Raw genomic sequence first — 16932 nt, forward strand, 5'->3', positions numbered from 1 at the left:
TCATATTGTTTTGATTACTAGAGCTTTAATATATAGCTTGAAATCAAGAAGGGTAATGACGTTTGCTTTCTTCTTTCTCAGAATTACTTTGATTATTCAAGGTCTTTGGGGTCCCTTAAATTTTTTGAATTTTTTTCCTACTTCTATAAAAATGTTGTTGGAATTTTGACAGGGATTGCATTGAATCTATAGATGGCTTTGAGTAGTATGGACATTTTAACAATATTAATTCTTCTAATCCATGAACATGGGATTTAGATTCTGAGAGTAACTCAATCATGATTTCAGCTGAAATAAGTAAAATTGTTTTCTTTTCCAGGACCACTCTAATTGAAAGCTCCTCTGTTACTGATTATTTCTGCTATACAGTAATTCTCTTACAGATTCGTACATATGTAGCTCTGAGACAATCCATATTTCCTGATTATTTTCTATTCCATCACAGTATCAATGGCTCAATATAGGTAATCACTGGTGACATATTCCCTTCTATAAAACTAGATGTCAGATTAAGAATTTAGCTTAAAGACAGACTTTTAATTTAAATTTGTTTACATAGGTAAATCAATCTATCTTTCTTTCTCTCTTTCTCTTTCCTACTTTCCTTCCTTCCTTCTTTATAATTCAGTGAGGTCTTAAAGTTGTTTCCTAATAATTTTGCACACAACAAAAATTTATGAAACAATAAATAAAAGAGTTGTTTTACAATAATTGTGTCAATAGCTATCTGGTTCTCTCTTTAATAGTAAAATGGAGAAAAATCAAACAATGGTTATAGAATTCATCCTATTAGGATTTCATCTTGGCCTGAAGATGCACATATTCCTCTTTGGGCTCTTCTCCCTCTTCTACACCTTTACCCTGCTGGGGAACGGGCTCATCTGGCTGGACTCCCGACTGCACACCCCCATGTACTTCTTCCTCTCCCACCTGGCCATCGTCGACATAGCCTATGCCTGCAACACCGTGCCCCAGATGCTGGTGAACCTCCTGAAGCCAGACAAGCCCATCTCCTTTGCTGGCTGCTTGACACAGACCTTTCTCTTTTTGACTTTTGCTCTGACAATGTCTTCTCCTAGTGGTGATGTCCTATGATCGGTATGTGGCCATCTGCCACCCCCTCCGATATTCTGCCACCATGAGCTGGAGGGTCTGCATCACCCTGGTGGTGACTTCCTGGGCATGTGGCTCCCTGCTGGCCCTGGTCCATGTGGTTCTCATCCTGAGGCTGCCCTTCTGTGGCCTCATGAAATCAACCACTTCTTCTGTGAAATCCTGTCTGTCCTCAAGCTGCCTGTGCTGACACCTGGCTCAACCACGTGGTCATCTTTGTTGCCTGGATGTTGATCTTAGTCGGGCCCTCTGCTTGGTGCTGGTGTCCTACTCACGCATCCTGTTTGCCATCCTGAGGATCCGGTCCCGGGAGGGCCGCAGAAAGGCCTTCTCTACCTGTTCCTCCCACCTCTGTGTGGTGGGGCTCTTCTTTGGCAGTGCCATTGTCGTGTACGTGGCCCCCAAATCCCACCACCCTGAGGAGCAGCAGAAGATCCCTTTCTTGTTTTAGTCTTTTCAACCCTACGCCGAACCCTCTGATCTACAGTTTGAGAAATGCAGAGGTCAAGAGTGCCCTGAGGAGAGCGCTGTACAAGGAAAGTCATTCCCAATTGGAGTGACATTGGAATCACCAGCCTAAGAGTTTGATTGCTGCCTAAATCCAGAAAATTTCACTACTCTCATCTTAGATGTGCCTAAAGGACACAAGAGCAAGCCTTCCCTCTTCCTTTGAATGAAAAGTTTTAGATGTGTTGTATTCATGGATTATCTAGCAAGTGTGATTTTATCAGATATGATTTTCTTTTCTTTTATTGCTCATTGAATTTAATATCTGTGAAATTAAAAATGGTTTTAATTCATTTTCTGGGTCCCAGAAGTAGAATACAGTCTATCTACCTCTCTAACCTAAGTGTTTAAACTCACTAACCACATATATCATAAGATTTGGAAGGAAAAAAAAAAGCTGCTGTGAAGGACAGTCATCCCCCCAAACCCAGAGGCACACTTGTCCATTCTCCTAAAATTGTACTTGTCCTGATAAAGATAACTGTTAAATAATAACTCAGATATTTATTTAGTGTGTTGCATGATGGTGAGAAATTTTGGATGAAAATGATTGATTCAGGGAGTAAATGAGCAGGCTGAGTGAAGGAACAAAATCAATGCAATGTATATAGGACAAAGGAGAGGAGAAGGAAAAATCTGTAGACAGTGTGAGAACAGTGCATATTGTTCACAGCTTCAGAGATAAACTTGTTACTAGTAGCTAGCAAAGGAGCCAAACTGGGCATTCTCTTGTTGAATAGGCTTATAAGGGGTATCAAAGAAAATAATTTGGGCTGCTTATGGATTCTCCAGAAAATTTTGAGTGTTTTGAGTGTTGATCTGTAAATTATGTAGATATACAGACTATCTCAATATGTAGTTTTCTGGTGTCTTTTTATTAGCACTTCCATCTGGGTTGGTCTGCATGTGCATCATTTCCCTCACTATGTGTCTCGAAATAGGAAATTTGACCAGAGAGTGTTAAGTGGCTAGTATAGCATAGCTGGCTATTCCAGGTTGGTAGAGGATTGGTTTTTACGGATTCCTTCTACAGTACAGATCCAATGATCAGGAATGAATCCTATACATTTCAGATGGCTTTGTAGGGTGTTACCTATAAAATCCACCCTCTTTTAAAAAATATTTTATTTATTTATTTGAGAGAGACAGGGACAGAGAATGCTAGTGGGGGGAGAAGCAGAGGGAGAGGGAGAAGCAGACTCTTCTCTGAGCATGGAGTACAACACAGGGCTTGATCCCAGGACCCTGAGATCATGACCTGAGCTGAATCAAGAGTGGGACACTTAACCAACTGAGCTACCCAAGCACCCCTAAAATCTACTTTCTAACCTGTCTTGAGACTAGGATGGCCACTTGCATCCAGTCTTTCACAATTTCATAGTAAGAGTGAACAAAAGACTTGCTCAGAAGAATAAGTGTGTTGCTCCTGGGAATCAATAATTACTCAACCCAACTCTTAATTACTGTGTGTGGGCAGCAGAGTTCACTGAATGTAAGAAGAAAATGGGTTTTTATACTAGTAACATTTTGGTTAATTGCTCTCCCAGTGCTATATGCTATGTATTGATAGCACTTTCCATGGACCATCTCATTTAGTCATCGTAACAAAGCCATGAAGAAGATCCTATTATCACTCTATTATATACACACATACCAGAAACTAGCAAATGTCAGGTTTTTGCCTTGACAGTCTAGCTCAGACAACAGTCTGTTGTGGTTAAATTAAGCCCTCAGTACTTAACCACAACAACCTGCATTGTCTATATCAACATCAGTGTAATCAATAAAGAACAAAGCTAAATTATTCCAAAGATGGATGTGTTATGTGAAAGAGGGTATACTTCCAGTCTCATGTGCCACAGTGAGCTGATCTATGCTCTATAAGGCCTAGAAGATGAGATCATTTATGAGAACCTGGTTGTCATGGACAATGACTCCTAAGGGCAGAGTCACAAAAATCTTTGGACTTCTAGAGGAACACAGAACATAAAGAAGATGAGAATAAAGGCCATTCTTACTGAGATTGGTGATTTAGTTGAGCTGAAACCCAGAACCAATACACCAAGATAACAACACCATAATATCTCTCTCTCTCTCTCATTCCCACTCTCTTTTTCTCTCTCTCGGCCAGTCAATGTACATATATATATATATATATATATATATATATATATATATATAAAATCTTATTTAATCCTCAAAACAGTCCTTTGAGGCAAAAAACAATATCCCCACTTTACTTATAGGGAAACTGAAGCACAGAGAGGTTGAGTAACTTGCCCAGTATCACAGATGCTGACTGTCCAGTCCAGGATTGAACTGAGGCAATCAGATTCTTGACCTTATAGTCATAACCACTGGGTAACATGGCCTCTTTGGAGCTATCTGTGGATAATGGTCAGAGAAATCAAGGCAGTGAAACAAAACCAGTGACTAAGACCAAGTGATGGGCATTAGGCTTCAGACAGAAGCTTTTGTTTGCTAGAGGAAGCACCTTGACTGTAAACTGGAATGTACAGTGGGTGTGGTAACAAGGAAGAACCTGACTCCAAGGGTCAGAGACCAAGGAGGGCCCTGACCATGAGCTGCACGGGGAGCAGGAAAGTGGAAGGGAAGACAGATGATTTGGTTTCCTGTTGTTGGAGGAGTGATGGAGTAGGATTAGAATGGATACTTGATAGTATTTTATCTAAAGGAGGCCTTTCCCAAGACAAAGGAATTTAGATTTCATTTTTGGTGTTGAAAATTGTTATAATCTTTCAGGTGGCACTTATAGAACATTGGTCGGGTAGGTATCAGCCTTCACAGGTAAGATGGGAACTCACCCGGGGTGGGAACTGGAATCTGTTCACCACTTTTCCATCCACACTAGCACACTGCCTAGCTCCAAGGAGGCACTCAGCAAGCACTGGTAGGGTACATTAATGAACCTTTATCAGTTAACTACACACAGTTTTCAATGTTAAACTATCTTAGGACTTCTACATTTTCCAAAATCCTTTTATTTGCAAAACAGAGTATGATAGGAAATAATTGTAGCTAAAATTTATTTAGTAATGGCTGTGTACCAGGCACTATGTTAAATTCTTTAGATGTAATCCTCACATCAGAGCTGTGAAGTATTAATGGTATTTTCATTTATAGAAGGGAAATCGAGGTTTGGAGAATTAGGTAACATACTCGATGTCGTAAAAATATTAAGTAGTGGAATCAGAATTCAGATCCAGTCAATCCAATCTAGATTAACTTTGAATGATCCTTTTGTAAAGGACCTTCTGATACTTAACGTCTTCGATGGCTAGACCAGGTCATGTCATAGTAGTCAATAAATGCTGACTCATCTGTGATCATTTAGCCTAGACTCCTATCCAAAAAAAAATGTAGCTTCATAAAATATGTAACTTAAATACAGCAGCCATTACCCTTTGAAAGTTAGACATCTTCTTGTCCATTAGTCACTTTTCGTTTCGAATGCACTCAGTTCTTGCAAAAGTTTCTCCTTACAGGGTGAATATTAGTGATTAATTATGTCTCATTTTCCAGTGATGGTGGGAGAATTACAAACATATTAGAAGGTATTTCCCCCTTACTATAAAAAAAAGAGTTATGCATATTCTTTTCTATGATGTAGGAGAGAGGATATGAGCCTTTTAAAAAAGAGCATGCCAAATTGCAAAAGCCTCTACAGTATGCCAGGTGGTGCTGGTGCTTGCCCAGCAGCCATGAAGAGCGTGTGAATCGTCCTCTGTCTTGCAAGATGGTGGAGAATTAGGGGTTTAACTACTGAAAATGAGAGGGTGGGACACTGTAGGTGGGAGCTAGTTCACAAGCCATTTGGAATTGGATTCCCCAGTGTCTTTGGCATGTGGCGTGGGCACTGACCTGTAGGATGATTGTTTATTCTTTATTAGATGGTGTAGACTGGTGCAGATCTTGCAGAAATGCAGGAAGATCTTGCAGAAATGCAGGCTATGATTCAGCAGGCCTGAATGGGATGGGCGGAGATTTGCATTTCGAACAATCTCTCCTATCTTGCTGATGCTGCCACAGACCACACTTTGAATGTTAATGCAAAAGAGAAGCATTGTTAAATCTATGGTTCTTAGGGAGAAAAGGGGAAGGAGAGTTAGAATGGGGCTTCACAGGATGTCACAGTTGTGATATCTTTTCCCAGACCACAGGGAAGGGTCTGCTTTCCTTCCTTCTTGATGAACTTTGACTAGATCACTGCTTCAAATTCATCTGGTTTTTTGTTTTGTTTTGTTTTGCTTGTTCGCCACTATTTGTTTGCTTTTAATTTGTGTAACACCACTGGGCCAGGAGAAGAGGTGTGTCTGTGAGCACAGTCTGGTTTCACCCTCAGAGGGCTGGCTCAGAGACAGTACATCTGGGTTCTTATCTCAATTCTGCCAATTCTACCAGGTTACCATGTGACCTTAGAAAAATCACTTAATTCCTCTGGGCATTGGTTTTCCCACTTGTAAAATGAAATGTCAGACTAGATGATCTATAAGTACCTCTAATTCTATGCCTCTCTGCTAACTTTCTAGCATTTCGATTTTTTCTCTTACTAGGAGACAAAATTAAATGGATTATTTTGAGAATAACTGAATACAATTAATTCCTGAACCTTGCACATAGAAGGAATTCAAAAGTAAATACCAAACTAGTGAAGAGTTTGCATATATTAGTGATCTTGGAACTATGGATGGCATAATAGAGAATAAGACATATTCCATATGAACTGTCCTCCCTAAAAAAAAAAAAAAAGTTTGCTACCCTGTTTGGAAAGGATTAAGAATACTGTTCATTTGCAAAGGGTCCCAGATCTTTGTCTGGTGTTGTATGACTGGCATAATAATATTAAGAGTTTGCATTTATTGATTGCTTATTTCACATCAAGTACTGTTCTATGAGGACACATCCATTAATATCAATCTAATCTTTACAACAATTCCCAGAGGCAAGTTTTACCATTAGATTTCATTCATAATGAAAAAAATCAAGGCACAGAGATGTTAAGTACCCTTCAGGGATCACAGAGCTAGTGAGGGGCACAGTAGGACTCTCATCTAAGTCTTCCAAAAGCTGAAGACCATGTCTATAACTAAGTTAGACTGTCCCCCACACAGAGCCTGACCTGTGGACCCTTGCCTATTTACGATAAACTAAACCTCAAGAAGAGTAAGACTGAATTTTTCAATGGCCTGAAAATTCATCCTAAGAAAGGGGATAATAATATACCTAATGTATTTTAACATATATAACACAGAAGGGTAATATACAAATCCATGAAAAAGGTAAACAAAAATACGTAGATACAGACTATTCACAGAATAAAACTAAGTCAATAATAAATACGAAGATGTCTTCATCCTTAATCAGGAAAATCTACTTTAAAATGAGAACTTATGGGCGCCTGGGTGGCTCAGTCGTTAAGCGTCTGCCTTCAGCTCAGGTCATGATCCAGGGTCCTGTGATCAAGCCCCACATCGGGCTCCCTGCTCAGCAGGAAGCCTGCTTCTCCCTCTCCCACTCCCCCTGCTTGTGTTCCTGCTCTCGCTGTGTCTCTCTCTGTCAAATAAATAAATAAAATCTTAAAAAAAAATAAAATAAAATGGGAACTTATGTTTTAGCCAACAGATGGGGGGGGAAGCCAATACTATGTACGGTTGGTGAATATGTGGGTCAAAGTAAACATCTACACATTGTTGGTGGAAGTATAAATAGGCACAGATTTTAATGCTAAAAAATTGGAAATATCTATTCAACATTAAAAAATGGGAATATGAATCCTAAGAACCTAGTCTAGAGAAATACTTAACATATGTAATTGCACAAAGAAATGTGTTCAAGGATTTTGAATTGAAATTTATTATAAAAAATTCCACATAATTTAAAATTTATTAATTTTGGATTTAGTGAATTATAATAAGTATATATGCAGTATCTTAACAAGTATTATCTATAATGGTCTACAATAGAAATTGCTCATCAAATATAGTTAAATGAAGAAAGTAAGTCATGTTTTAAAAATTCTTGTTCATTTTGTAGGAGAAACTTCTAGCTCTTCATGAATTCGTACATCTGTATGTGTACACCTGGGCACACGTGTGTGTGTATATGTGTGTATATGTGTTTACAAATGTCAGAATGTAAGGATGGTGCACACTGAGAGTCAATATAAGTTGCTTTTAGAAATAGGAGTAAGCTTGAGAAATATATACTTCTGTGTTTTTTGATAATTTTACAGTGAACATGTATTGATATAATTTTTTTAAAAACCTTCTCTCAAGGCACCTCTGGTCCCTTAAGTTCTCAAATATTTATCAGTGCACGTTTTTCATATGTCTTAGTGAAAGTCAAAATTAAGCAATTAAAAGCAGTTCAGAATCTTGTTGGACTGCTAAATTGTACCAAGGCATCTCTTTGAAAATATCATTTTGTATCTATTTACTTCATTGTTCAATATTATGCTGTAATGTTTAGGTAGGGTAACCTATGTTATTAATTGAAATAATTTGAATGAGAAACCAAAATAACACTCAAAGTAACCTGTGATTCCCCAGACTCTAAGGCAACTGCCTGACATAAATAAAAACCCAGTTTATTGTGCCGTAAGGAGATGCTCTTCACCATGTGAATTGATCTTAGAAGCTACTAATACTTTAGTTTTAGAGTTACCAGCCTTTCCTCATTCCTTTTATCTCCATAAAAATGTTGAGCAATGTATTTGTGGGTAAAGGTGTAATAAGTAAAGCCCCAAATCAAAGTGATTTTACAGAACAAAAGTGTACTTCTCACCCATGTTGTTAATTCCTATGCAGGTAAATGGCACAGTCTGTTTTGTGGTGATGCAGGGACCTTCTGTCTCACCGCCCCACCATCCTCCTGGCCTTGGAGACCTTCACTTCCAGCCAGTGCTGGGGAGAGCCCTTGTGTGGGAGGCATAACCCACTTCATACCCACTGCAGCCTTACACGTGCCATACATCTGTTCTGCTTATGTTCCTTTTGTAAGAGTATGACACCACCTCTCACTACCACGCGCGTGAGAGAGCTGGGAGGTGCAGCCCCAAGACAACTGTATATAAGGAAGGGAAGAACACACCTTTTAAGGAGCTATGTCTTCTTTAAGATAACACTAGCAACTGACATAAATAATCTCTAAAAATAACCCTTGTAAATTCTGCCTCCTCCTTCCCTGTTGTTAAGGATTCCAAACAAACTTCTGCCCTTTTAACTCATAATTAGTTAAGAAATACAATTGAGGGGCACCTGGATGACTCAGTCGGTTAAGTGTCCAACTCTTGGTTTTGCCTCAGGTCATGGTCTCAGGGTCCTGAGATTAAGCCCCACCTCTGGCTCCGTGCTTAGCAGAGAGTCTGCTTAATACTCATTCTTCCTCTCTTTCTGCCCTCTCCCCTGCTCACTCTCTCCTTCTCTCCCCCTCTCTCTTTTTCTTTCTCTCTCACATAAATAAATCCTTAAACAAATTTTAAGAATTAAAAAAAAAATACAATTGAGAACATTACCATTTGCATTCTCTACGAATACATTTTTGTCATGCCATCCTGAAAATGCATTCACTCATGTCTTGTGCATTTCTCACATTTTTTTCTGCTTTTTGTGCAAAATATCTATTGTAATTTACTTTGACAGTTAAATCCACCCACTTTATGCTGATTTTTTTCTGTGTTACAGTCAAATGAACTCTATGGTCAAATTTTAGCAGTACTTGACTTTATGCATGAAAGGTACAAATGTAAAAGTCCAGTGAAATCAAATGCCCGATGCTAGTAGATGTTTTTGTCTCAATTAATCCTGTGTTTTTCTGCATGTTAGTTCTTTTGTGTACTTACGTCATTGTTACACTCTTTAAATAGTAAGCACTATCAAGATAAAAGTTATTTCAGTTTAATTTTAACAGAATATTAACAATTTTGAGTTTATAGATGTTGACATTTAGGTTCTTGAAGGATTTTCCTAAATTTTTGTTTGTGTGATAACCCCAAATGTTATACTGAATTACTGGTTAACCTTTAATTTTTCATTTTTATCAAAATGTCTATTACCAATATTCTTAATGTGTTGATAACAGAAATATATTCTCTAAAACCATTCTTTACACAGGTTTTCACTTTAGTACTTGCTCATGAAAGGCAATTTCCTGATTTCTGCATGCTGGCATATGAGGTAAACACTTGAGAGAATATTCATATCAAATAGGATCTGTCTGTTCTCTGTATGTTATTTTCCTTTGTATATATTTATATTTTGAATATGTTCCTGTCTCACTCTACCACTTTTAGAAGCTGTGTACAGGTTAAAAGTTGCATCAATTTGATACATAACAGAAAACATGTTATTTTGAGGTGATGCATTTCCTACATTTTAGTTTGTTTGGTATCATAAAATTTTATATTTAACTTCTTCTGGTTGTCTTAGTTAAAACTTTCTATTTTTATACCCTAAAATGACTTTTCTTAAAAATACTTTATTTATTTATTTGAGAGAGAGAGCGCATGAGCAGGGGGAAAGGACAGAGGGCGAGAGAGAAGCAGGCTCCCCGCTGAGCAGGAAGCCCTACATGGGGCTCGATCCCAAGACCCTGGTATCATGACTAGAGCAGAAGGCAGATGCTTAACTGACTGAGCCACCCAGGTACCCCTAAAATGACTTTTTATAACTGATGTTTTCATGGTGTTGAATATAGAAAAACATGTCCTATTTTTTTCCACAGGAGTTTTGTTTACATGAGTTTCCTACTTTTCATATTTTCTGTAGTTCACCTGAGTGTGAAAAGAGAAAGAAGGAAGGATTCTAGTGTTTATGGATTGCCTACTACACACCAGCCTTTTTATATAATCAGGAGCAAAATTGCCGTGTCCTTGGATGAATATGTGGTTCTCCTCACAATAGACATGTACAGTTGGAGCACGGGTAAGCACGTTCTCAAAACGTAATAACCTGTACAAGACTTTCCTCAAGCTTCTTCCATAACCCCAGCAGGCTGAGGATCACGCTATAACAAACTATAGCAAACTCATTAATTTGTAAATTGCACAATTGCTGGATATGAAATTCCTAGCCCTCCTAGAGGGTTTATTTCTAGTTTATCTCTAGAGAGAAATAAACATGAGAACATCTTCCACAGCAAATATCTCCACCCGCTTGGGAGAGATAGTGGCTTAGAGGGGAGGCTGCCTTAGAGAGGGTTCTCTCCTCCCCTGCCCTGAGGGACAGGACCTGGAATCTCCTCACTTCAGAACAGAGATTAGAGAATACTTCCAAGGTTGACCTACTTGGGTGTTTTGTGCCCTAGAAAACCCCTCCTCAGACATGTTCTAATAAGCCCCACTGGGACATCTTGGCTCTCCTCGGACTCCCCATTCTGCTCCCTGCCTCCATAACCTGCTCTCTCCAGCATCTCCACAGCTTGACTTGTTGCTTGGAATCAGCTGATTTTTCAGGGTCCTTTCTTCCCACCTCAGCTGCTCCACAAGGGGCCCAGATTACAGTGGGGAGAAGCCGAAGGACAGAGGGGAAGGCCGGGAGCTTCTTCACCATTTCACTGGTTCTGCTTCCTTAGAGGTTCACCTAACTATCTGTAGGTTTGGGAATTAAGGCAGTGCTGGGATTCATGAAATCCAAATAATGCCAAGTGTTCAGGGACTGTAATGACTGATGTCTCAAAGGTGTGTTCTGTGGCTGGCTGTGTTGTCTAATCATGGGTCCTGCTGGGGATGAGAGCAGAAATAGAGAACTGCTTTGTCTGTCCTTCCCAGTGGAGGTGGGCATGCATGCATCTCACAGCCCACCCCTCCAGTGAGCCCTCAGGTGCTACCAACTAGGTTGTGGTCATCAGAGAATAAAAGCTCCTTTTCTGAGGACTCTGCCACATTTTTGATCAGGCACAGAAGTGAGGGTTCTTCAGCTCCCACAGAAGCTCCCAGAAAGCAGGATCCTGCCCAACCTTCAGGTGCTTTTCCCTTTTGAGGTCCTTGAGTCCAAATGTGGGAGCTAACCAGGTTACCTTATTATACTATATCATTAATTCCTGTTAGACATGTGGTAACACCTACTCTTTTGTGGACTATCACACTGTTAACTACTATTCTTTTTAAGCACAGGTAAGGAAATTCAGTCCTGTCTAAATATGGGCTGATTATTATTCTGCTATGGGGCTGTTTTGAGGAAAAATCAATGCTAAGTTAGTTGAACATATTGCTCACAGATGACATAATTATGTATAGAATTTGGTTAATATCATTTTATACCGTGGAAAGTAGCTGCATGAAAGCAATAACCTGTGGACGGTGATGCTAGGTAAAGAATAAGAAATTTCTGTATGATGGATTTAGGTTAAATATGTAAAATAATTTTGTTAAGCCAAAGAACTTTACACTGGGATATATTACAAGTGATTTTACATTTCAGAGAAACTGACATTAGTTTAGTCCTTGTGTTTATGTCAGCAAAACCACAATACATAATCTATACACAGCTCTTCTATTACCTATAACTTGGAGAACAGCACCAGGCACACAGAAAGCACTCAACTTTTAAATGTTAGACTTTTCCAGACCTGGAATATATGTGAGTGAGTGTGTATGTGTGAGTGAGTGTGTATGTGTGTGTGTGTGTCTGTGGTGAGGTGGTTACAGGAAGTGCAGGAAAGGGAAGGGGTTGTTTTGTAGAGGATATTCTGTTCAGTTTTTAATAATTTGTCACAGTTTTGTGCTCTTTTTAATCCCTAATATCTCTTCAACTGATTGTGTTCTTTCCCAAGAAGAACATCAAAAGATCAAGAGGCAAAATCTGCTTTACTAGTCTTTCAACAACATATTATCCACAAACTCACATTGTAGGCTTACATTGTTATGAAGACTTTGCAAAACTGACTTAAAAGGGGTAATGACCAATAAGGGGAGTGATCCCAGGGACTAATGGCACCAGGAAGAAGCCATGCTGGTCTGATCCATACAGTCATAGGCTAGTCAAGAAACTGTTAAAGATTGATGGTAATTGATCCGAGTTATTGAGTGTTCACTGTGCCCTGGGAATATGCTTAATGTATTATCTCAATTAATTAATTAACACGTTATCCTCATTAATATGTATTATCTCAATCTTCATAACAATCTTATAAAATAAGTACTGTCAGTCCTTTCAAAAAAGTGATAAAATAGGGCTTGAGAGGTTAAGAAATATATTTAGGGTCATACAAGTAGTAAATGTGTGTCTGACCCCCTGCTCTTTCATTCCTATTCTATGGTGCCTTTCAATATTTGGGAATTTTTTTGTGTCGGTTTTTTGGATTTTTTTCTTTTTTCCTTTTTTTCTTTTTTGCTTGAGAATGTGGCTCAAGGCAGAATGTGGAGAGCTCATTAATGTTTTGTTTTCTTGTATTTAATCAAATTGGTATCCAGTTAGTCAATAGTCATTGAACACCTACACTGTTCTGGGCACAATGCCTGGTCCAATATATGATCTTTTTATCACTGACCAGATTAAAAAGATTTCTTCAATCTAAGGTTATTTTAAATGTAAGTTCTTGTTAAATTAATTCTGAAGTACAAGTAGAAAGTCCTTATTGGCCATTATGGTACCAAGAGGCAATATCTCCATATCCCAGATAAATGTGTTGACAGATATTATTGCTATTGTGAACTACAAGATAGTATTTCAGAAGGTTATAGATATATATATATATATGTCTTATAAGACAATTAATCTGAATATAGACAATTAACCTGAATGTAGACTTTCTATGTAATCAAAATCTTCTAGAAACCACTCAAATATGGAACTATTGATACGTCTCTAGAAATACTGTGGAGGAGGAAATAAGAAAGATTTTGAGAATGGGAAATTGTAGACAAGAGATAAGGAAAATTGGAAACAGAGAGAACGTCATAAAGGGAACCAGGAGTGGAAGGAGATCAGAATAGAGACAATGATATAGTGAGGCAGAGGAACAGAGACAGGGAGACATAACCATCAAGAGGGAGGATTCAGAGCAAGGAAGTTACCAGGGATAAAGAAGAACATTACATAATGATAAGAGTCAGTTCACCAAGAAGACATAATCCTAACATGTATGCACCTAGCAACAGGGCATCAAAATACATGAGCCAAAACCAGTAGAATTGAAAGTAGAAATAGATGAGCCTACTATTAGAGTTGGAGACTTCAACATCCCTTCATCAGAAACAGACCCAGCAGACAGTAAATCAATAAGGATATAGCTGAACCCAACAACACCATCAATCAACTGGGTATAATGAATATCTATAGACTGCTCTATCCAACAACAAAGAGCAAAATACACATTCTTCTCAAGCTCACAGGGAACATTCACCCTGGTAGATCATATTCTGGGATATAAAACACACCTGAACAAATTCAAAAGAATAGAAGTCACACAATGTGTGCTTTCAGACAACAATGGAATTGAAGTAAAAATCAGAAGCAGAGAGTGAGCTGGAAAATCCCCAAATATTTGGAGGTTAAACAACATTCTTCTAAATAACACAGGGGTCAGGGAGGGAAATCTAAGAAACTTTAAAGTATTTTGAATTAAAAGAGAGAGAAGGGTTCTATTGAGTACATTAGTAGTAATGATTATTTTTTGTATTACTTAGGAGTACACCATCCAATACCTCGGTTGAACTAAAGATTTAAAAAGTAGTTTTCATTTCAGGAATGCTGTGTGACTCATGCCTACAGCATTAGAAAAGAGTTTGTCAGCTCATCAGATCTTAAATTTTACTTTTGAAACCCAGGCCCCATCGAGTACTGGCAGGTTTGTTCCTGTGTAAAGAAATGATTTCAATCTTAGATATTTACTCTGAAACCGTGAAGACACTGGATAATTTATTAGTCATCAGTTTGCCAATTTTTAAATTGCTAACTGGTATATATATATATAAGATACATCATTTATAGTGCAAAACAATGTCCGAATGTTACATTTGGAACTGAGATATATTTAATTTCTTTTGTACTTCCTCCTTTCACTTCTGCCAGTCCTTTAGCAAAGTTAATCCATTGATTCAGGTAAGAGGCTTTCAGTATCATGTAGAATAAAATAAAATATGGGGAAAAAAGAAAATAGAAATGTCTTTCAACTGTCTGATGCTTAGATATTTTGGAGATTCTTCTTCAGTGTTGTTTTTTTTTGCCTTGTAAAAATGTCCTTAATGGGACAAGCAGGATTTAAACAAGGCAGAAATTCCAGACCCAGTGCAAAGATGGTCCAAAAATTCAATATTTAGGCATTCACTTATTCTTGTATATTCATTCATTCATTCATTTGTTCACTCAATAAACATTTTGTAAGTGCCAGAATTACAAAAATGAGTATACTTGTTCCTGTTCAAAGGTATATATTATGACCCAGTCCTGTAAAAGAAAGCAGACTTTCAGCTCATATGACAACTGTTCTTTTTTAAAGATTTCTTTATTTTCAAGAGAGAGAGAGCATCTGAGCCTGAGCAGGGCGAGGGTCAGAGAGAGGGGGAGAGATAATCTCCCGCAGACTCCCTGCTGATCAGGGAGCCAGAGGCGGGGCTCGATCTCATGACCCTAAGCTCATGACCTGAAGCCAAAGTCAAAGTCGGATGCAGATGCTTAACTGACTGAGCCACCCAGGTGCCCCATGGCAACTGTTCTTAATCTTAATGTCTTCACTAGGCCCTCCTGTCTCGTCTGTACCTTTAAGTTTCAAAGAGATTCAGACTTTGCAAGTAATTTTCTTTTTCTTTCTGTAACCATTTGGAAGTTACAAAATCAATTAAGGAAGGACTGAATAAAGATATTGTGCTTTTTATAAGATGTGGGTTCAAATGCATTTTCACAACTAAGTATTTTCATATGCTTTGTATGGGTTTTCCAAATAAATGTAAAGGGCTGTCCTAGCACAGTAATTTTTTTATATAATTCTAAAAAAATAAATAAGCCCTGGTCATGTTTTAGGAGTTCATGGTATCTATTAGTGACTTGACGTATCCATTAGTTAATCCATTTATGACTTGATGATATAATAAACATTTATTGATAATGTTTATTCTAAAAAAGTCATTTGTTGATTCTAGAGAGGGATTTAATGGGGATGTCCTTCAGGTCCCAGTTAGCTGCTCAGACAAACTTTTTTTGGGTTGTATTTTAATGAGGTTATCTCTGTCCCAGGCCTGGTCCCCACTTTATAGATCCAGCTCTGGAAATTTTGTTAAGTATGTACATTTCCATCCATATCCTAATATTCAAACTAAAAGAAAAAAAAAAAAAGGAACCATGCATAAACCTGAATGGAATTATTTATTATAAAAATATTGGCAAGAGCTTTGCTTAGTAGCACATTCCCTCTTTGTCAAAATTGGTTAGCCTGGACCCCAAGCAGAGGGCATTCACTGGAGATCTTAGAGTGAGGGTTACTGATCACTGCTCACCCAAGCCACTTGGACTGAGGATACAGACCCCCCAGGAGAACGGCTTTCTCATTCCCTGGACAGTACAGAAAGAGGTGCTGGCAAACACCAGCCCTCCTGGGTCACCCCCTTCTCTATTCCTCAGCCTTTCTGCAGATATGCACCCAAATTGTTACATTTGGGTCCCCTACTTACAATCAGATCCTCCCCCCTTCCTGGTTCCGTGAGATTGCAGCAAAGCACTTTGAGTGGAGTTGGGGATGGACTCACACCCCCCACCTACACGTTTGCTTGGGTTGTCATGTTTCCTTCTCCAGTTCTTCTCATCCATGATAAGTGTGTTTTGCAAGTTTTATTTTTCAAGAAGCAGTGTTATTTCTCTTATTCTCAAGTTCCTCAGGGAGCATCTCATTAATGTCTCCGTTGGAATTAATGACACTGGACTAGGGTCTTAAACCGGCAGCATCTTTCTTTATGGGAATTCCGGAGAGACTTTTCTTCAGAGGCAAGAAGGCACAAGTTCAATAGTTCAGCCTCAGGTTATTTTTGCCTAGTAAAGGCACCAACAAAATGCGTGCACTAGAAAGATGCTGATTTCTACAAGGTATATGGAGGAAGCCATTACTAAGGACTTAAGGACAAGACAATTACTATTTGGCACATCACCTATTCATAGAAGCCTCGAATACCTGACCACCAGTGTGTTGCTATAGCAATCCGTAAATGACAAATTCACTAAATTATCTCTTTGCCAAAAATTTTTAAATTAGCTATCTATAAAGCACTTAGCAATTCTTATATTATCGAAGTAAGGCAGACTTCATTTTTTAATAAATGGTTGTTGTGGTTTTTTTTTTTTTAAGATTTTATTTATTATTTGA

General features: G+C 38.4%; 1 pseudogene; it reads left to right on the forward strand.

The window, feature by feature from the left end:
- Positions 1-750: 750 nt before the first annotated feature.
- Positions 751-1673, forward strand: LOC110582799 (annotated as a pseudogene).
- The last annotated feature ends 15259 nt before the right edge of the window (positions 1674-16932 follow it).

Source organism: Neomonachus schauinslandi, chromosome 12, assembly GCF_002201575.2.
Source record: "Neomonachus schauinslandi chromosome 12, ASM220157v2, whole genome shotgun sequence".
Classification (NCBI taxonomy): domain Eukaryota; kingdom Metazoa; phylum Chordata; class Mammalia; order Carnivora; family Phocidae; genus Neomonachus; species Neomonachus schauinslandi.